Source organism: Carya illinoinensis, chromosome 8, assembly GCF_018687715.1.
Source record: "Carya illinoinensis cultivar Pawnee chromosome 8, C.illinoinensisPawnee_v1, whole genome shotgun sequence".
Lineage (NCBI taxonomy): Eukaryota > Viridiplantae > Streptophyta > Magnoliopsida > Fagales > Juglandaceae > Carya > Carya illinoinensis.
Genome location: NC_056759.1, coordinates 21,057,194 through 21,080,706, shown reverse-complemented (window position 1 = coordinate 21,080,706; position 23,513 = coordinate 21,057,194). Strand labels below are relative to the sequence as shown.

General features: G+C 38.6%; 1 pseudogene; it reads left to right on the top strand.

The window, feature by feature from the left end:
- The window catches only part of LOC122274494, a 62,124-nt pseudogene that overhangs the window by 30,891 nt on the left and 7,720 nt on the right, over positions 1-23,513 (top strand).

The following is a 23,513-nucleotide window of genomic DNA, read 5'->3' as shown; positions in this document are numbered from 1 at the left end:
GTGGTGTTCTTCCTTTGTAATCTAGGTTCTTGAGATGGGTTCTTCAATGGGTCTAGATTTTGATATAATCTAGGTTCTTTGAACGAGTTCTCATCGGGTATAGATTCTCCATCCATATACCTGAGTTTGGCTTTCTTGGGGTTGTTTTTCCAGTATTGTTGTTGGGACTCAAAGCAAGTCTATTGGGGTTCACATCATCTCGGCTTGGGCTCGTGAGACACACGCACCTGAAAATCCATTTTCGCCAACAAAACATGATTTTTCTCAATTAAATAAAATGCACGTAAATGCACCATGTAAATGTAACCTCAAGGCACAAAACAACCAACCAATTACAAATCAACCATCCTCAATCCATCTGACCCCCGAACTCCTCGGACTCAGTCCGGAATCAACCAACCAACAGATAATAATTATTGTAAGAACATAATATATTTAAATCTAAAAGTAGAGTTTGGAAAATACTTACAGCACTATACAGTATTTTTTGAAAGCTCGCGACATTGCAAACGGCGGAGGAAAAGCAACGTAACAGTGTATTTTACACTGTGGCCGTGGGCAATTACCCACTTTCGAACAGGGACAAACCAAGACATGAAATTGATAAGGAATGGTCTTGAGATGTTTATGAAGCTAAAGGAAGTGAGCTTTGGCCGTGGGTGGCGGTGAAAGGCCAAAAAGGGGCTGAACGGAGTTGAGCTCATGGGAGCTGCTCCAGCAACTGATCAAGGCCGAAAATGGGTGGGTTAGGTCAGCAAGAGGTAGGGGAAGAAGCTGTGAAGAGGTGGTGGCCGTAGGTGGAACGACGGCGACGAAAAAGATCAAAAATCGTGTGGCTTCTGGAGCTCGTGGCGGCTAACGGTGGCTCGGATGGAGGTGAAACTTAGTGGGGATGTTCACCGGTGGGAGGGGAAGAAAACTGGATGGGTGGTGTCAGCCACGTTGCCGACGAGTGGCGGTTCTAGGCTGAGAAAGCAACCAGCAACAGAGAGAGAAGGGAGAGCTGGTGTCGTGACTTCCAGCCGTGCGTGGTGGCTAACGGCTGCACGGATGGCCCTGAAAATTGGTGGGGGTGATCACCGGTCGGAGGGGGTTCGAGTGGTGGGGGTGGTGTTGACCACGCCGGCCGGCGGCGGCAAGTCTGGGCAGTCAAAGGGTCGGCGGCAGTTGGGCGTGCGCGGGACAGAAGAGAAAAAGAAGAAGAAAAAAGAAAGAAAGAAGAAGGAAAGAAAAGGAAAAAGGAAAAAGGAAAAAGGGAAAGAGAAAAAAGAGAAAAGAAAAGAAATGAGGTCCAATCCTCACTCCGGAAACCAAAAACTGATCCGCCGAAAACGATTTTAAAAACATAAAACAACTAAAATAAATTAAATACTACATCAAATAAAATAAAAACCACTTTAAAATACAATAATTTAAAATAAAAGAACTACTATATTAATTAAATTAAAAACAACTCCTTCAGTGAAAATACACGTAGAAACGAGTCATCACAAATCTTCTAAATTAATCTAAGAATGATGTAAAACAACAATAATATCAAAAAGGTGCAGATCGGACGGGCAAGAATGAATTTAAAGGGAAATTGATATGAACCCATGGGAATAGAATCCCTTGAACCCACAATTAATTTGAAAATTCACCCAAGAACGCCAAACTCAAGTCTATGGATGGAGAATTTAGACCCATTGAGAACTCGTTTCAGGAACCTAGATTATATCAAAATTTAGACCCGTTGAAATCTCGTCTCAAGGACCCAAATTACAAGGATGAACGCCACAAAGGTTGTGATTTACGTTTGATAAGTTCAAAAGTTTAATTAAGAACAAGAGGAGAAAACTCACTCGCAGTGAAAAATCAAATAAAAATGTCTTACTTGCTCAAATGAGGCTATAAGTGCTTTAAATAAACAATCCCCAAAACCCTAAAGGAATAGTGCTGTGGGTACTGTAGCGTGAATAGTGCCGCACTCCAGTAACTTCTAAAAACCCTAGTTCAAATAAAATAATAACTTTCCAAATAAGCCCTTGGCCAAAATACAGGACTTTCCCAAAAACCCTTGTTCATTAGAAGTAAGACGTGTGAGCTGGACATCCCCAAGCTCAATTATTCTATATTAATTTCTATGACTAATAAAATAAGCCATTTTAAAGAAATAAATAAGTCCATGGCCTTCATTAACAGTAAGCCCAAGTCGTGTCTTTCGTAGCGTATCACGTGGATGTTGGACTCTTAATAAACACGTCTCAAGTGGATTTCACCCATCCTTGCGTAAGCTTCCTTAATCTTCCTAGCTCTTGATCTTGTAATTGCCCCAACTGAAACTTGCAAATGATCTTTACGACTTGGTCTCCCTTGGGACCCATCAGAAATTAATCTCAAAACATGGTTTAGAGATTACTAATCATCTTTAAGTTGATTAATGCACTTAAGTCAAGTTAGAAACTTAACAATGGTTAGATGAGCACCTTAGGCGTGTGTGGCACTTCTTGGGCTTAGGGGAAACAAATGGAACGGTGTGTATGGGGTTCAATAGGAAGAATGAAGTAAAAGACAGATTTCTTGGTGCCAATTCGTCCGAAGCTAGAACTGAACTCGAAGGGTCAAGGAGGGGTGTAAAGTCATAAGTTTCCCTTGAGAAAATGGGCTAAAATGCACATGTTGGTGCACCAAGGCTCTGATCGGCGATGATTTGCAAATTGACATGGCTTCGGTTCTTTTGACATGTGATGGATCAACGCTAATCTTCTAAATCAGTCTAAGAATGATGTAAAACAACAATAATATCAAAAATTTTAAAAAGGACACACGGCTAAGGGCGGAATCGTATGAATGCACATGAAGGTGCACCTCACTTCCGATTCCCTGTGAATTGAAAAATTGACATGGCTTTGGTTCTAGTGACGTGTGATAGATCAAGGCTAATCTTCTAAATCAATCTAAGAATGATGTAAGACAACAATAATAAAAAAAAGGTCCAGATCAAAAGGGCGTGAATGAATTTAAAGGGAAATTAAGCTTGAAATCTGGTTTAGAGATTACCGATCATATTTAAGTTGATTAATTCGCTTAAGTCAAGTTAGGAACATAACAATGGCTCGATGCACACCTTAGGCACGTGTGGCACTCCTTGGCCTTGTGGGAAACCAATGGAATGTTGTGTGCAGGTTTCAATAGGAGGAATGAAGTGAAAGACGGATTTCTCAGTGCCAATTCATCCAAACCTAGAATTGAACTATGAGGGTCAGGGAGATGTGTAGATGAAGAAGTTTCCCTTGAGGAAAAGGTCAAAAAGGACAAGGCTAAGGGCAGACTTGTACGAATGCACGTGAAGGTGCACCTAGCTTCCGATTCGCTGTGAATTGGAAATTGACATGGCTTTGGTTCTAATGACGTGTGATAGATCAAGGCTAATCCTCTAACTCAATCTAAGAATGATGTAAAACAACAATAATATCAAAAAGGTGCAGATCGAATGAGCAAGAATGAATTTAAAGGGAAATTAAGCTCAAAACATGGTTTAGAGATTACTAATCATCTTTAAGTTGATTAATGCACTTAAGTCAAGTTAGAAACTTAACAATGGCTAGATGAGCACCTTAGGCGTCTGTGGCACTTCTTGATGATGGGCCCCAAGGTGAACCAAGTCGTAAAGATCCTTTACAAGTTTCAGATGGGGCAATTACAAGATCAAGAGCTAGGAAGATCAAGGAAGCTATGCATGGATGGGGGTGCAATTCACTTGAGATATGTTTAGCAAGAGCCCAACATTCAAGATGGGCTTGAGAAGAGGAGATCTAGTTTTCATCCACGTGATATGCTACGAAAGACACGACTTGGGCTTATTGTTATTGAAGGCCTTGGACTTATTTATTTCGTTAAAAGAGCTTATTTTATTAGTTTAGAATAAGTGGGCTTAAGGATGTCAGCCCACATATATGTCTTATTTCTAATGAACTAGGGTTTTTGGGAAGGCCTTGTATTTTGGCCAAGGACATATTTGGAAAGTTATTATTTAAAGTAAACTAGGGTTTTAGAAGTACTGTTCACGCTACAGTACCCACGGCTCACTTAGGGTTTTGGAGATTGTTATTTAAACCACTTGTAGCCTCATTTGAGGAGGTAAGAAATTTTTGAAATTAATAAATTTTATTCATTGTGAGTTGAGTTTATCTACTCCTGTTCTTGATTGAATGTTTGAACTTATCAAAGGTAAATCACAACCTTTGTGGCGTTCCTCCTTTGTAATTTGGGTTCTTGAAACGGGTCTAGATTTTAATATAATCTAGGTTCTTGAACCGAGTTCTCAACGGGTCTAGATTCTCCATTCATAGACTTGAGTTTGGCTTTCTTGGGTTGGTTTTCCAATATTGTTGTTGGGTCTCAAAGCGAGTCAATTGTGGTTCACATCATTTGGTATTCAGAGCAAGGTTTCCAATCAGGTCTGATTCTATCTTTTATTTATTGTATCTTTAATTCTAGGGCTTCATTGTTCTAGGGTTCGAAAAAAAAGTGCAGAAATTCATTTTTCCCTAGGGCTGCTAAATTACTCTATCATTTTGGTTTCATGTTCATCATCATAGGGTGGCTAATTTCCTTGTTTGATGGCTACCTTAATTTGCGATAATTACTAACCGACCTCTCTTTCAAGAACATGATACACTTTAAGGGACAAGGTTAGTTGTTGACTAGAATAGATGCTAAGTGGGACGAATGTATTGATACTTTTCCTCATGAAATCAAATACACACATGGTAAGAAAAATCTTGTGTTTGATGCATTATCAATAAGGTATGTCCTTGTCTTCATTTTGGATGCAAAGTCATTGAGACTTGAATATGATAAGAACTTGTTTGTTAATGATGGTGGCTTGGCTAGTGTGTATGGAGTAAGTGAGAAAACATCGTTTTCTCATTTATATAGACTAGATTGGTACTTGTTTAGAGAGAAAATATTTTGTGTGCCTACTAGTCTTATGCGTGAGTTGCTTGTGCATGGATGTGGTCTGTTAGGAAATTTTGATATAAAGAGGACTTTAGATGTGTTGCATGACTATTGGTGGGAGTACTACTTGCCATTCATTGAGTTTGCATATAGTTGGAGTGGTCACTTTGGTGTAAAGAAGAGTTTAGGCTTATTGCATGAACACTTTTGGGAGTATCATTTGCCATTCATTGACTTCTTGCATGACCATTTGCGGGAGTATCATTTGCCTTTCATTGAGTTTGCACATAGTTGGAGTAGTCATTTTGGTGTTAAGAAAACCTTTGGCATTTGCATGAATATTTCTTTTGGCCTAAGCTGAAACGAGCCGTCAATCGCACTTGTGATAGGTGCATTACATGTAGAAAGGCCAAATTTAAGTTTTTACCACATAGATTGTATACACCCTTACCCATTCCTAGTAAGCCATTGGTAGACATATCTATAGACTTTGTTTTGGGGCTGCCTAGGACAAAACGGGGTAGAGATTCTATTTTTGTGGTTGTGGATAGATTTAGCAAAATGTCACATTTCATTCCATGTCATAAAAATGATGATGCCACAAACATAGCTAACTTATTATTCAGGGGGATAGTGGGACTTCATGGTGTACCTAGGAGTATTGTTTCTAATACTCAGCCCTTATGCACTATTGCTTATAAGAATTTAAAAATATGGGAGGATTGTTTGTCATTTATAAAGTTTGCATATAATAGGACCTTGCATACTACTACTTCATATTCTCCTTTTGAAGTTGTTTATTATTTTCAAGTTGAACCCCAATCGACTCGCTTTGGGACCCAACAACAATATTTGAAAACCAATCCAAGAAAGCCAAAATCAAGTCTATTGATGGAGAATCGAGACCCAATGAGAACTTGTTTCAAGAACCTAGATTATATTAAAATCTAGACCCGTTGAAGAACCCATCTCAAGAACCCGGATTACAAAGGAGGAGCGCCACAAAGGTTGTGATTTACCTTTGATAAGTTCAAACGTTCAATCAAGAACAAGAGGAGATAAACTCAACTCACAATGAATAAAATTCATCAATTTCAATAATCTCTTCACTTCTCAAATGAGGCTACAAGTGGTTTAAATAAAAATCCCCAAAACCGTAAGTGAGCACCGGTACTGTACGTGAACAGTGCCGAGCTACAGTACTTCTAAAACCCTAGTTCACTTTAAATAATAACTTTTCAAATATGCCCTTGGCCAAAATACAAGGCCTTCACAACAACCCTAATTCATTACAAATAAGACATGTGTGGGCTGACATCCTCAAGCCCACTTATTCTAAACTTAATGATGAGCCCTAAGGTAGACCAAGTCGTAAAGATCCTTTGCAAGTTTTAGATTGGGCAATTACAAGATCAAGACCTAGGAAGATCAAAGAAATTATGCAAGGATGGGTGAAATCCATTTGAGACGTGTTTAGCAAGAGCCCAACATTCAATATGGGCTTGAGAAAAGGAGATCCAGTTTTCATACAAGTGATACACTATGGAAGACACGACTTGGGCCTATTGTTATTGACAGCCATGGACTTATTTATTTTATTAAAATGGCTTATTTTATTAGTCATAGGAATTAATCTAGAATTAATGGGCTTAGGGGATGTCCAGCCCACACATGTTATTTCTAATGAATTAGGATTTTTGGAAAGGCCTTGTATTTTGGCCAAGGGCATATTTGAAAAGTTATTAATTTATGTGAACTAGGGTTTTAGAAGTTACTGTTCACGCTACAGTACCGCGGCTCACTTAGGGTTTTGGGGGATTGCTTATTTAAACCTATTGTAGCCTCATTTGAGAAGGAAAGACATTTTTGAAATTGATGAATTTTATTAATTGTCAGTTTTGGGTCTTGATTCTTCCATCCATTGATTTGATTTTGGCTTTTCTAGATTTGTTTTTCCAATATTGTTGTTGGGTCTCAAAGTGAGTCAATTGAGGTTCACATCATTGGGTATTTAAAGCAAGGTTTCCAATCAGGTCTGATTCTATCTTTTATTTATTGCATCTTTAATTCTAGGGCTTCATTGTTCTAGGGTTCCAAAAAAAAAAAAAATTCCTTATTCTTAGGGCTGCCGAATTTCATTGTTCTAGTGTTAGTGTTTGCTGAAATCTTTTGTTCTTCTAGGAGCTGCCGTATATCACTTATTCTAGGGGTTTTTTAGTTCTTGTTACGGTTTTATCAATTGCTTATTCTTTTGGTTGTGATCAAATCAGCTGGCATATTCAAAAGAAATTCAAAAATTCAAAAGAAAAATAGAGAGAGAAGGAAAGTAGAGGTGGCATATTTAGTGGTTGCTACATAGTTACAATAAAAGTGAAAGAAAGAAATTTGTTGATTGGGTGTCCTTAAAGGGGCCGAATTACCTCTTGTCACCTCATTATAGTTGTTATCTTATTTTGTAATTACTCTTTCTGTCGTATAAATACCTTGAGTCTTGTGTCATTTTGTTCTTTCCGTGTTTCTCTTGTTCTTGTTTTCTTGGACCTAATTACTAGTTGGAATAAAACAAGGTTGTATTGTCTTGAATTAGTTCAATTAGTTCTTCAAAAACTTGAGTGGGAAAACTCTTGAGGTAAAAGGCAAGAGAGTGTGAGATCATTATCAGAAAAAGCCAATTAAGAGTGAAACACGAGTGGAGTGCCATTCTTCGAGTGTAAATATGTAAGGGAGCGTGTGAGGTCTTTTTTCCTCTAACATTCTTTTTTGTGCAGAGCATATGATGTCTCATAAAAATGACTCATCACCAAAGAGGATGGTAAATAACTCATTCTTTGTGTTGCAGTCCATGCAACAAAGTTTGAAAGGTTAAATTTGAAGTTGGGGGAAGTGAGGGATAAGATAGATCAACAAGATATATTGATTAGAAATTTACAAAGTGTGAGAGATAGGAGGAGACATGAGCCTAGTATTGAGAATAAGTACGATAAAAATGAAGAGTATGGCGAGTCTCTTGTTGTTAGGCATGCTCCCAATACAAAATTTAACATGGATGTTATAGAGCAGCAAAGAGAGAATATTTTTCATACTAGATGCCACATCAACAACAAGGAATGTAGTATGATCATTGATGGGGGAAGTTGTACTAATGCTGCTAGCACTACTTTAGTTGAGAAATTGAATTTACCTACCTTGAAACACTCTAGACCATACAAGTTGTAGTGGTGGAATGATTGTGTGGAGGTTAGGGTAAATAAGCAAGTGCTAATTTCTTTTTCAATTGGGAGGTACAAGGATGAGGTACTTTGTGATGTTGTGCCTATGCATGATGGGCATATTTTGTTGGGGAGGCCATGATAGTGTGATAGGAGAGTGATCTATGATGGGTTTAGAAACATGAACAGTTTTGAAAATGATGGAAAAAGAATCAAACTTGCTTCTTTAACTCCAACACAGGTCCATAAGGATCAACTGAAGTTGAAAAGTGTGGTTGATCAAGAAAGAAAGAGAGAAAGTGAGATTGATTAAAAAAAAAAAAACAGAGAGTAGAAGTGAGGTTGAGCGAAAAAGAAAGAGTGAGAGTGAGATTGAGGAAGAAAGAAATAATGAAACCTCAACAACAAGAGAGAGTGAGTTGAAAAACAATTGTGAGGCTGAGAGTTCAATAAAAGATGTTGAAAAAAAGAGTGTAAAGAGAAAAATGAGGGTGAAAAGAAAAACGAGAGTGAAAAAAGTGAAAGAAAAATAAAGAGAGAAGTGATTTTTCATACTAAGGCAAATTTTAATACTAACGAACTTGAGGTACTTTTGCCTAGTATTGTTTTTTCTTTGTTGCAGGAATATAAGATCATAATTCCTACTGGTGTGTTTAGTGGATTGCCACCAATTAGAGAGATAGAGCATTACAATGATCTTGAAACGAGTTTCTCAATGGGTCTTGATTCTTCCATCCATTGACTTGATTTTGGCTTTTCTGTGTTTGTTTTTCCAATATTGTTGTTGGGTCTCAAAGCGAGTCAATTAGGGTTCACATCACTTTTGCTTGTTGATGACAGGAGTAGCTTGGATAGACCTTTCCAAATTCTTGAAAAAATTAATGATACTTCACATCTATTGGATCTTCTAGGTAAGTACCATATTTCTACTACTTTCAATGTTTTTGATCTTTTTCTCTCTGATCCAGGTGGAGATTCGAGGATGAATCCTTTCGAGGAGAGGGGGAATGATGGGCCCCAAGGTCAACCAAGTCATAAAGATCCTTTGCAAGTTTCAGATGGGGGTAATTACAAGATCAAGAGCTAGGAAGATGAAGGAAGCTATGCATGGATGGGGGTGCAATCCACTTGAGATGTGTTGAGCAAGAGCCCAACATTCAAGATGGGCTTGAGAAGAGGAGATCCAGTTTTCATCCACGTGATATGTGATACCCCGTTTTTACGTGTATTTTCACTGAATGAGTATTTTAATTTAATTAAAATATTAGTTCTTTTATTTTAAATTATTGTATTTTAATTGGATTTTTTTAGTTGTAATATTTGTTTTGTGGAGCTTTCTTAATATTAATTATCGTTTTGATTTTGAATTGCAGTGTAATTTATTTTAGTTTGTTTTTGGATTTAAAATTTAGTTGTTAGATTTTACTAGTTATTTATTATATTTTAGCTTGATGTGGTGTTTAAATTATTTTAGTCATTTTATAGTTTTTAAAATTGTTTTCGTCGGATCAATTTCTGAACTCCAGAAGTGAGGATTAGACCTCATTTCTTTTCTTCATCTTTTCTTTTTCTCTTTTTCTTTTTCCCTTTTCCTTTTTTTTTCTTTCTATTTTCTTTCTTTTCTTCTTTCTTTCTTTTCTTTCTTCTTCTTTTTCCGTTTTCTCCTCCCGTGCGCTACGTCCTCTCTCTCTCCTCACTACCATCGTTCAGCTTCTCAGCCTAGCACTGCCGCTCGCCGGCGACGTGGTCGACACCACCCACCCAAAAACCTTTCCCTCCAGCTGGCGCACCTCCCCACCAAATTTCACCTTCATCCGAGCCACTGTTAGCCGCCACGAGCTCCTCCAAGCCGCATGGTTTTTGTGCATTTCTGCCGCCGTTGTTCCACCTCCGGCCACCATCTCTTTACCACTTCATCACCTACCTCTTGTCGTCCTAAACCATCCATTTCCGGCTCCGATCCGTTGCCGGAGTAGCTCCCACGAGCTCAACTCCGTTTTGCCTTTTTTTCGCTTCCACTGCCACCCACGGCCAAGTCTCACTTTCATTAGCTTCATAAACATCTCTAGGCCATTCCCTATCAATTTAAAGTCTTGGTTTGTCTCCGTGTGAAAGTGGGTATTTTACAACCCACGGCCACAGTGTATTTTACACTGTTATGTTGCTTTTTCTCCACCGTTTGCAGCTCTGTGATCCTTCAAAAACTATCATATAGCGCTGTAAGTATTTTCCAAACTCTATTTTAGATTTAAATATATTATTACTTTTATAATAAATTCATTAACTGGTTGGTTATTCCGGACTGAGTCCGAGGATGGAGTTATGTATGTTTGGTTGATGTTGAGATTTATTGGATATTTTACGTCTTAATGTTTGCATTGCATAGTGCATACATGTTCATGTTTAAAAAGAAAAATTGGATTTTCGTGTAATTGCATGTATGTACATGTGTTGGAACTTGAAACTGGGCTTTTCAAGCGAGAAATGATTTTTGGTATATGTGAACGATTGGATTGACTGGTTTGAGTCAGAGGCACGTGTAGGGATGGTGGTGAGCAGGGATAGTGGTAGAGTCCCGCCTGTGATTCCTGCCTACGGTGCAAGCAGCGTAGGGATGGTGGTAAGCAGCGACGGTGGTAGAATCCCACCTGTGATTCCCACCTACGATGCACGTGTAGGGATGGTGGTGAGCAGGGATGGTGGTAGAGTCTTGCCTGCGATTCCCGCCTACAGTGCTCTGATGGTTTGGTTTTTCGGCCATTATCTGGGATAATGGCGAAGCTATGTTTAAAGGAAATGTTTTGAGCCAAAATGGGATTTTGTGGCGTGCGTGGAAAATGTGGACTTTGGGACATAGGCATATGGCATCATGTTCATGCATATTGTTGTGGCATGGATATATTTTTATCTTGTGGCTTTTGGATTATTTCTTACCTGCGGTACCATTTTGGTATCGTAAATTTTGATGCAGATGTTGAGGACGAGGAGGAGGCTGAGCCCAAGGAGGCGGCTCCACCATAGTTTGGATCTGGAGTTTTTATGTCTTGTATTATGGTTTCGAAACTATATTGAGACTTGTAATATTTTATTATGTATGGTTTAAACGAGTTTGTATTAAACAAAAAATTCTGGTACTTAGTTATAAGACTTTTATTATCCGCTGCGTGTTTTTATTGTACACTTGTTGCATGTACACAAACTTGGCACTTGGCGATAGGATGGTGACCCGTGTTGTCATCATCCCGACGCTTCAATTTTCCACGTGTCCGTACGTGGGAATTGGGGGCGTCACATGATACGCTATGAAAGATACGACTTGGGCTTATTGTTATTGAAGGCCTTGGACTTATTTATTTCATTAAAAGAGCTAATTTTATTAGTTTAGAATAAGTGGGCTTGAGGATGTCAGCCCACATATATGTCTTATTTCTAATGAACTAGGGTTTTTGGGAAGGCCTTGTATTTTGGCCAAGGGCATATTTGAAAAGTTATTATTTAAAGTGAATTAGGATTTTAGAAGTATTGTAGCCCAGACATTGTTCACGCTATAGTACCCGCGGCTCACATAGGGTTTTGGGGATTTATTCATTGTGAGTTGAATTTATCTCCTCTTGTTCTTGATTGAACGTTTGAACTTATCAAAGGTAAATCACAACCTTTGTGACGGTTCCTCCTTTGTAATTTGGGTTCTTAAGATGGGTTCTTCAACGGGTCTAGATTTTAATATAATCGAGGTTCTTGCAACAAGTTCTCAATGGGTTTAGATTCTCTATCCATAGACTTGAGTTTGGCTTTCTTGGGTTGGTTTTTCAATATTGTTGTTGGCTCACAAAGCTAGTCGATTGGGGCTCACATCACTTGAGCTTGAGGAAAAGGGCGGAATTGTACGAATGCACGTGAAGGTGCACCTAGCTTCCGATTCGCTGTGAATTGGGAATTGAGATGGCTTTGGTTCTAGTGACGTGTGATAGATCAAGGCTAATCTTCTAAATTAATCTAAGAATGATGTAAAACAACAATAATATCGAAAAGGTGCAGATCGAACAGGCAAGAATGAATTTAAAGGGAAATTAAGCTCAAAATATGGTTTAGAGATTACTAATCATCTTTAAGTTGATTACTGCTCTTAAGTCCAGTTAGAAACTTAACAATGGCTAGATGAGCACCTTAGGCGCGTGTGGCACTTCTTGGATGATGGGCCCCAAGGAGGACTAAGTCTTACGGATCAATTACAAAATTAAGAGCCACAAAGATCAAGGGAGCAATGCAAGAATTGGTACAATTCAATTGGGATGAACCTAGCAAGAGCCCGACACTCATGATGGGCTTGAAAGAAGGAGAACCAGTCTTGATCCACTTGATCCAAGCTATGGAAGACACGACTTGGGCCTATTGTTATTGAAGGCCTTGGACTTATTCATTTTATTAAAAGAGCTTATTTTGTTAGTTTAAAATAAGTGAGCTTAAAGATGTCAGCCCACACATATGTTTTATTTTTAATGAACTAGAGTTTTTGGAAAAGACTTGTATTTTGGCCAAGGGCATATATGAAAAGTTATTATTTTATTTGAACTAAGGTTTTAGACGTTACTGTAGGTTCTTGCAACGAGTTCTCAATGGGTTTAGATTCTCCATCCATAGACTTGAGTTTGGCTTTCTTGGGTTGGTTTTTTTAAAGGGAAATTAAGCTTGAAAAATGGTTTAGAGCTTATCGGTCATATTTAAGTTGATTAATGTGCTTAACTCAAGTTAGGAACATAACAATGGCTAGATGAGCACCTTAGGAGTGTGTGGCCCTTCATGGGCTTGTGGGAAACCAATGGAATGTTGTGTGCGGGCTTCACTAGGAGGATGGAAGTGAAAGATAGATTTCTCGGTGCCAATTCGTCCAAACCTAGAACTGAACTACGAGGGTCAGGGAGGTGTGTAGATGAAGAAGTTTCCCTTCAAGAAAAGGTAAAAAAGGACAAGGCTAAGGGGGAAATTTTTTGAATGCACGATAAGGGGCACCTAACTTTCGATTCGCTATGAATTGAAAAATGACATGGCTTTGGTTCTAGTGACGTGTGAAAGATCAAGGCTAATCTTCTAAATTAATCTAAGAATGATGTAAAACAACAATAATATCAAAAAGGTCCCGATGGAACGGGCAAGAATGAATTTAAAGGAAAATTAAGCTCAAAACATGGTTTAGAGATTACTAATCATCTTTAAGTTGATTAATGCGCTTAAGTCAAGTTAGAAACTTAACAATGGCTAGATGAGCACCTTAGGTGCGTGTCGCACTTCTTGGGCTTGAGGAAAGCAATGGAACGGTGTGTGCTGGGTTCAATAGGAAGAATGAAGTAAAAGACAGATTTCTTGGTGCCAATTTATCCAAAGCTAGAACTGAACTCGGAGGGTCAAGGAGGTGTGTAAATGAAGATGTTTCCATAAAGAAAATGGTCTAAAATGCCTCAGCTAGGGGCAGATTTGTTGTAATGCACCTGATGGTGCACCTGGGTTTCGATTGGCGAAGACTTGGGAATTGACATGGCTTTGCTTCTATTGACCTGTGATGGATCAAGGCAAATCTTCTAGATCAATTTAAGAATGATTCAAAACAACAATAATATCAAAAAGCTCCAGATTGAAAGGGCGAGAATGAATTTAAACGAAAATTAAGCTCGAAATATGGTTTGGAGATTACCGATCATATGTAAGTTGATTAATACGTTTAAGTCAAGTTAGGAACATAAAAATGGCTTGATGAGCAACTTAGGCGCGTGTGGCACTCCTTGGACTTGTGGGAAACCAATGGAATGTTGTGTGCGGTCTTCTATAGGAGGAATGAAGTGAAAGATGGATTTCTCGGTGTCAATTCGTCCAAACCTAGAATTGAACTAAAGAGTCAGGGAGGTGTGTAGATGAAGAAGTTTCCCTTGAGGAAAAGGTCAAAAAGGACAAGGCTAAGGGCGGAATTGTACGAATGCATGTGAAAGTGCACCTAGCTTTCGTTTCACTGTGAATTAGAAATTGACATGGCTTTGGTTCTAGTGACGTGTGATTGATCAAGGCTAATCTTCTAAATTAATCTAAGAATGATCTAAAACAACAATAATATCAACAAGGTGTAGATCAAACGGGCAAGAATGAATTTAAAGGAAAATTAAGCTCAAAACATGGTTTAGAGATTACTAATCATCTTTAAGTTGATTAATGCGCTTAAGTCAAGTTAGAAACTTAACAATGGCTAGATGAGCACCTTAGGCACTTGTGGCACTTCTTGGGCTTGAGGAAACCAATGCAATGGAGTGTGCGGGGTTCAATAGGAAGAATGAAGTAAAAGACAGATTTCTTGGTGCCAATTTATCCAAAGCTAAAACTGAACTCGGAGGGTCGAGGAGGGGTGTAAATGAAGATGTTTCCGTCGAGAAAATGGTCTAAAATGCCTCATCTGGGGGCAGATTTGTGTAATGCACATGATGGTGCACCTAGGTTTCGATTGGCGATGACTTGGGAATTGACATGGTTTTGCCTCTATTGACCTATGATGGATCAAGGCAAATCTTCTAAATCATTCTAAGAATGATGTAAAACAACACTAATATCAAAAAGGTCTAGATCGAAATGGCTAGAATGAATTTAAAAGGAAATTAAGCTCGAAACATGGATTAGAAATGACTACTCATTATTAAGTTGATTAATGCCCTTAAGTCAAGTTAGAAACTTAAAAATGGCTAGATGAGCACATTAGGTGCATGTGGAACTTCTTGACCTCGAGGGAAACCAATGGAATGGTGTGTGCGGGCTTCAATACGACGGATGAAGTGAAACACAGATTTCTTGGTGCCAATTTGTCCAAAGTTAGAACTGAACGAGGAGGTCAATGAGGAGTGTAAATGACAAAGTTTCCGTCGAGAAAATGGTCTAAAATGCCTTAGCTAGGGGCAGATTTGTTGTAATGCACATGATGGTGCACCTAGGTTTCGATTCGTGGTGACTTGGGAATTGACATGGTTTTGCTTGTATTGACCTGTGATGGATCAAGGCAAATCTTCTAAATCAATCTAAGAATAATGTAAAACAACAATAATATGGAAAAGTTCAAAAAGGACACCCGGCTAAGGGCAGAATTGTATGAATGCACGTGAAGGTGCACCTAGCTTCCGATTAGCTGTGACTTGGAAATTGATATGGCTTTGGTTCTAATGACATGTGATGGATCAAGGCTAATCTTCTAAATCAGTCTTAGAATCATGTAAGACAACAATAATATAAAGAAGGTGTCGATCGAACGGGCAAGAATGAATTTAAAGGGAAATTAAGCTCAAAATATGGTTTAGAGATTACTAATGATCTTAAAGTTGATTAATGCGCTTAAGTCAAGTTAGAAACTTAACAATGCCCAGATGAGCACCTGAGGCGCGTGTGGCACTTGTTGGGCTTGAGGAAACTAATGGAAAGGTGTGTGCGGGGTTCAATAGGAAGAATGAAGAAAAAGAAAGATTTCTTGGTGCCAATTTATCAAAAACTATAACTTAACTCAGATGGTCAAAGAGGGGTGTGAATGAAGATGTTTCCGTCGAGAAAACAGTCTAAAATGCCCATGGTGGTGCACCAACATTCCTATTGGCGATGACTTGGGAATTGACATGGCATTTGTTCTATTGACAAGTGATGGATCAAGGCTAATCTTCTAAATCAGTCTAAGAATGATGCAAAACAACAATAATATCAAAAAGGTCCAGATCGAAAGGGCGAGAATGAATTTAAAGGAAAATTAAGCTCGAAAGATGGTTTAGAGATTACTGATCATATGTAAGTTGATTAATGCGCTTACGTCAAGTTAGGAACACAACAATGGCTCGATGAGCACCTTAGGCGCGTGTGGCACTCCTTGGGCTTGCGGGAAACCAATGGAATGTTGTTTGTAGTCTTCTACAGGAGGAATGAAGTGAAAGACATATTTCTCAGTGCCAATTCGTCCAAACCTAGAACTGAACTACGAGAGTCAAGGAGGTGTGTAGATGAAGAAGTTTCCCTTGAGGAAAAGGTCAAAAAGGACAAGGCTAAGGACAGAATTGTACGAATGCACGTGAAGGTGCACCTAGCTTCTGATTCGCTGTGAATTGGAAATTGACATGGCGTTGGTTCTAGTGACGTGTGATAGATCAAGGCTAATTTTCTAAATTAATCTAAGAATGATGTAAAACAACAATAATATCAAAAAGGTGCAGAGCAAATGGGCAATAATGAATTTAAAGGGAAATTAAGCTCAAAACATGGTTTAGAGATTACTAATCATCTTTAAGTTGATTAATGAGCTTGAGGAAACCAATGCAATGTTGTGTGCGGGGTTCAATAGGAAGAATGAAGTAAAAGACATATTTCTTGGTGTCAATTTATCCAAAGCTAGAACTGAATTCGGAGGGTCAAGGAGGGGTGTAAATGAAGATGTTTCCGTGGAGAAAATGGTCTAAAATGCCTCAGCTAGGGGCAAATTTGTTGTAATGCAAATGATGGTGCACCTAGGTTTTGATTCGCGATGACTTGGGAATTGACATGGTTTTGCTTCTATTGACCTGTGATGGATCAAGGCAAATCTTCTCAATCAATCTAAGAATGATGTAAAACAACAATAATATGGAAAAGATCAAAAAGGACAAGGCTAAGGGCAGAATTGTACAAATGCATGTGAAGGTGCACCTAGCTTCCGATTCGCTATGAATTGGAAATTGACATGGCTTTGGTTCTAGTGACATGTGATGGATCAGGGCTAATCTTCAAAATCAATCTAAGAATGAGTTAAAACAATAACAATATCAAAAAGGTCCAAATCGAAATGGCTAGAATGAATTTAAAAGGAAAGTAAGCTTGAAACATGGATTAGAGATGACTACTCATCTTTAAGTTGATTAATGGCCTTAAGTCAAGTTAGAAACTTAACAATGGCTAGATCAGCACATTAGGCACATGTGGAACTTCTTGGGCTTGAGGGAAACCAATAGAATGGTGTGTGCGGGCTTCAATACGACGAATGAAGTGAAACAAGGATTTCTTGGTGCCAATTCGTCCAAAGTTAGAAATGAACTAGGAGGTCCACGAGGAGTGTAAATGAAGAAGTTTCCATCGAGAAAATGGTCTGAATTGCCTCAGCTAGGGGCAAATTTGTTGTAATGCACACGATGGTGCACCTAGGTTTCGATTCGTGCTGACTTGGGAATTGACATGGTTTTGCTTGTATTGACCTGTGATGGATCAAGGCAAATCTTCTAAATCAATCTAAGAATGATGTAAAACAATAATAATAAGGAAAAGTTCAAAAAGGACACCCGGCTAAGGGCGGAATTGTATGAATGCACATGAAGGTGCACCTAGCTTCCAATTAGCTGTGACTTGGAAATTGACATGGCTTTGGTTCTAATGACATGTGATGGATCAAGGCTAATCTTCTAAATCAGTCTTAGAATCATGTAAAACAACAATAATATAAAACGGGTGTAGATCGAACGGGCAAGAATAAATTTAAATGGAAATTAAGCTCAAAATATGGTTTAGATATTACTAATCATCTTTAAGTTGATTAATGCGCTTAAGTCAAGTTAGAAACTTAACAATGGCCAGATGAGCACCTTAGGCGCGTGTGGCACTTGTTGGGCTTGAGCAAACCAATGGAACAGTGTTTGGGTGGTTCAATAGGAAGAATGAAGAAAAAGAAAGATTTCTTTGTGCCAATTTATCCAAAACTAGAACTTAACTTAGATGGTCAAAGAGGGGTGTGAATGAAGATGTTTCCGTCGAGAAAACGGTCTAAAATGCACATGGTGTGCACCAAGGTTGCGATTGGCGATGACTTGGGAATTGACATGGCTTTTGTTCTATTGACCTGTGATGGATCAAGGCTAATCTTCTAAATCAGTCTAAGAATGATGCAAAACAACAATAATTTCAAAAAGGTCTAGATCGAAAGGGCGAGAATGAATTTAAAGGGAAATTAAGCTCAAAACATGGTTTAGAGATTACTAATCATCTTTAAGTTGATTAATGAGCTTACGTCAAGTTAGAAAGTTAACAATGGCTAGATAAGCACGTGTGGCACGTGTGGCACTTCTTGGGCTTGAGGAAACCAATTGAACGGTGTGTGCGGGGTTCTATAGGAAGAATGAAGTAAAAGACAGATTTCTTGGTGTCAATTTATCCAAAGCTAGAACTGAACTCGAAGGGTCGAGGAGGGGTGTAAATGAAGATGTTTCCGTCAAGAAAATGGTCTAAAATGCCTCATCTAGGGGCAGATTTGTTGTAATGCACATGATGGTGGACCTCGGTTTTGATTGGCGATTAAAGGGAATTTACATGGTTTCTCTTCTATTAACCTGTGATGGATCAAGGCAAATCCTCTAAATCAATCTAAGAATGATGTAAAACAACAATAATATGAAAAAGGTCTAGACCAAATGGCTAGAATGAATTTAAAAGGAAATTAACCTCGAAACATGGATTAGAGATGACTACTCATTTTTAAGTCGATTAATGCCCTTAAGTCAAGTTAGAAAGTTAACAATGGCTAGATGAGCACATTAGGCGCATGTGGAATTTCTTGGGATTGAGGGAAACCAATGGAATGGTGTGTGTGGGTTCAATACAACGAATGAACTGAAACACAGATTTCTTGGTGCCAATTCGTCCAAAGTTGGAATTGAACTAGGAGGTCAACGGGGAGTGTAAATGAAGAAGTTTTCATCGAGAAAATGGTCTTAAATGCCTCAGCTAGGGGCAGATTTTTTGTAATGCACATAATGGTGCACCTAGGTTTCAATTCGCAATGACTTGGGTAATTGACATGGTTTTGCTTCTATTGACCTGTGATAGATCAAGGCAAATGTTCTAAATCAATCTAAGAATGATGTAAAACAACAATAATATGGAAAAAGTTCAAAAAGGACACACGGCTAAGGGCGGAATTGTATGAATGCACATGAAGGTGCACCTAGCTTCCAATTCGATGTGACTTGGAAATTGATATGGCTTTGGTTCCATTGACATGTGATGGATCAAGGTTAATCTTCTAAATCAGTCCAAGAATGGTGTAAAATAACAATAATATCAAAAAGGTGCAGATCGAATAGGCAAGAATGAATTTAAATGAAAATTAAGTTCAAAATATGGTTTTGAGATTACCGATCATATTTAAGCTGATTAATGCGCTCAATTCAAGTTAGGAACATAACAATGGCTAGATGAGCACCTTAGGCGCGTGTGGCACTTCTTGGGCTTGTGGAAAACCGATGGAATATTGTGTGTGGGCTTCAATAGGAGGAATGAAGTGAAAGACAAATTTCTTGGTGCCAATTCATCCAAACCTAGAACTGAACTATGAAGGTCAAGGAGGTGTGTAGATTAAGAGGTTTCCCTTGAGGAAGAGGTAGAAAAGGACAATGCCAAGGGCAGAATTGTACGAATGAATGTGAATGTGCAACTACCTTCCGATTTGCTGTGAATTAGAAATTGACATGACTTTGGTTATAGTGACGTGCGATAGATCAAGGGTAAAAGTTGAAGATCGAACGGGCAAGAATGAATTTAAAGGCACATTAAGCTCAAAACATGGTTTAGAGATTACTAATCATCTTTAAATTGATTAATGCGCTTAAGTTAGAAACTTAACAGTGGCTAGATGAGCACCTTAGGCATGTGTTGCACTTCTTGGGCTTGAGGAAACCAATGGAACGATGTGTGCGGGGTTCAATAGGAAGAATGAGGTAAAAGACAGATTTTTTGGTGTCAATTTATCCAAAGCTAGAACAGAACAAGGAGGGTCAAGGAGGGGTGTAAATGAAGATGTTTCCGTCGAGAAAATGGTCTAAAATGCCTCATCTAGGGGCAGATTTGCTGTAATGCACATGATGGTGCACCTTGGTTTCGATTGGCGATGACTTGGGAATTAACATGGTTTTGCTTCTATTGACCTGTGATGGATCAAGGTAAATCTTCTAAATCAATCTAAGAATGATGTAAAACAACAGTAATATCAAAAAGGTGTAGATCGAAATGGCTAGAATGAATTTAAAAGGAAATTAAGTTAGAAACATGGATTAGAGATGACTACTCATTTTTAAGTTGATTAATGCTCTTAAGTCAAGTTAGAAACCTAACAATGGCTATATGAGCACATTAGGTGCATGTGGAACTTCTTGGGCTTGAGGGAAACCAATGAAATGGTGTGTGCGGGCTTCAATACGACGAATGAAGTGAAACACAGATTTCTTAGTGCCAATTCGTCCAAAGTTAGAACTGAACAAGGAGGTCAACGAGGAGTGTAAATGAAGAAGTTTCCATCAAGAAAATGGTCTAAAATGCCTCTGCTAGGGGCAGATTTGTTGTAATGCACATGATGGTGCACCTAGGTTTCGATTTGCGATGACTTGGGAATTGACATGGTTTTGCTTCTATTGACCTGTGATGGATCAAGGCAAATCTTCTAAATCAATCTGAGAATGATGTAAAACAACAATAATATGGAAAAGGTCAAAAAGGACAAGGCTAAGGGCAGAATTGTACGAATGCACGTGAAGGTGCACCTAGCTTCCGATTCGCTGGAATTGGAATTGACATGGCTTTGGTTCTATTGACATGTGATGGATCAGGGCTAATCTTCTAAATCAATCTAAGAATGAGTTAAAACAATAACAATATCAAAAAGGTCCAGATCGAAATGGCTAGAATGAATTTAAAAGGAAATTAAGGTTGAAACATGGATTGGAGATGACTACTCATCTTTAAGTTGATTAATGTCCTTAAGTCAAGCTAGAAACTTAACAATGGCTAGATGAGCACATAGGCGCATGTGGAACTTCTTGGGCTTGAGGGAAACCAATAGAATGGTGTGTGTGGGCTTCAATACGACGAATGAAGTGAAACAAGGATTTTTTGGTGCCAATTCGTCCAAAGTTAGAACTGAACTAGAAGGTCAACGAGGAGTGTAAATGAAGATGTTTCCGTTGAGAAAATGGTCGAAAATGCCTCAGCTAGGGGCATATTTGTTGTAATGCACATGATGGTGCACCTAGGTTTCGATTGGGGATGACTTGGGAATTGACATGGTTTTGCTTGTATTGACCTGTGATGGATCAAGGCAAATCTTCTAAATCAATCTAAGAATGATGTAAAACAACAATAATATGGAAAAGTTCAAAAAAGACACACGGCTAAGGACGAAATTGTATGAATGCTCATGAAGGTGCACCTCGCTTCCGATTCGCTGTGAATTGGAAATTGGCATGGCTATGGTTCTATTGACATATTTTAAAGGGAAATTACGCTTGAAATATGGTTTAGAGTTACCAATCATATTTAAGTATATTAATGCACTTAATTCAAGTTAGGAACATAAAAATGGCTATTTGAGCACCTTAGGCGCGTGTGGCACTTCTTGGGCTTGTGGGAAACCAACGGAATGTTGTGTGCGGGGTTCAATTGGAGGTATGAAGTGAAAGACGGATTTCTTGGTGTCGATTCGTCCAAACCTAGAATTGAACTACGAGGATTAGGGAGGTGTGTAGATGAAGAAGTTTCCCTTGAGGAAAAGGTAAAAAAGGACAAGGCTAAGGGTGGAATTGAACGAATGCACGTGAAGGTGCACCTAGCTTCGAATTCACTGTGAATTGGAAATTGACATGGCTTTGGTTCTAGCGACGTGTGATAGATCAAAGCTAATCTTCTAAATTAATCTAAGAATGATGGAAAACAACAATAATATCAAAACGGTGCAGATCGAACGGGCAAGAATGAATTTAAAGGGAAATTACGCTCAAAACATGGATTAGAGATTACTAATCATCTTTAAGTTGATTAATGCGCTTAAGTCAAGTTAGAAACTTAACAATGGCTAGATGAGCACCTTAGGCGCGTGTGGCACTTCTTGGGCTTGAGGAAACCAATGGAACGGTGTGTACGGGGTTCAATAGGAGAAATGAAGTAAAAGACAGATTTCTTGGTGCCAATTCATCGAAAGCTTGAACTGAACTCGGTGGGTCTTGGAGGGGTGTAAATGAAGAAGTTTTCCTTGAGGAAATGGTCTAAAATGCGCATGGTGGTGCACCAAGGTTCTGATTGACGATGACTTGGGAATTGACTTGGCTTTGGTTCTATTGACATGTGATGGATTAAGGTTAATCTTCTAAATCAGTCTGAGAATGATGCAAAACAACAATAATGTCAAAAAGGTCCAGACTGAAAGGGCGAGAATGAATTTAAAGGGAAATTAAGCTCAAAATATGGTTTACAGCTTACTGATCATATTTAAGTTGATTAATGCGCTTAATTCAAGTTAGGAACATAACAATGGCTATTTGAGCACCTTAGGCTCGTGTGGCACTTCTTGGGCTTGTGGGAAACCAATGGAAAGTTGTGTGCAGGCTTCAATAGGAGGAATGAAGTGAAAGACGAATTTCTTGGTGCCATTTCGTCCAAACCTAGAACTGAACTACGAGGGTCAGGGTGATGTGTAGATGAAGAATTTTTCCTTGGGGAAAAGGTAAAAAAGGACAAGGCTAAGGGCGAAATTATACGAATGCACGTGAAGGTGCACCTAGCTTCCGATTCACTGTGAATTGGAAATTGAGACGGCTTTGGTTCTAGTGACATGTGATAGATCAAGGCTAATCTTCTAAACTAATCTAAGAATGATGTAAAACAACAATAATATCGAAAAGGTGCAGATCGAACGGGCAGGAATGAATTTAAAGGGAAATTAAGCTCAAAACATGGTTTAGAGATTACTAATCATCTTTAAGTTGATTAATGCGCTTAACTCAAGTTACAAACTTAACAATTGCTAGATGAGCACCTTAGGTGCGTGTGGCACATCTTAGGCATGAGGAAACTAATGGAACAGTGTGCGCGGGGTTCAATAGGAAGAATGAAGTAAAAGATAGATTTCTTGCTGCCAATTTGTCCAAAGCTAGAACTGAACTCAGAGGGTCAAGGAGAGGTGTAAATGAAGATGTTTCCGTCGAGAAAATGGTCTAAAATGCCTCAGCTAGGGGCAGATTTGTTGTAATGCACATGATGGTGCACCTACATTTCGATTAGCGATGACTTGGGTATTGACATGGTTTTGTTTCTATTGACCTGTGATGGATCAAGGCAAATGTTCTAAATCAATCTAAGAATGATGTAGAACAACAATAATATCAAAAAGGTCCAGATCGAAATGGCTAGAATGAATTTAAAAGGAAATTAAGCTTGAAACATGGATTAGAGATGAATACTCATTTTTAATGCCCTTAAATCTAGTTAGAAACTTAACAATGACTAGATGAATGAAGTGAAACACAAATTTCTTGGTGGAACTTCTTGGCCTTGTGGAACTTCTTGGGCTTG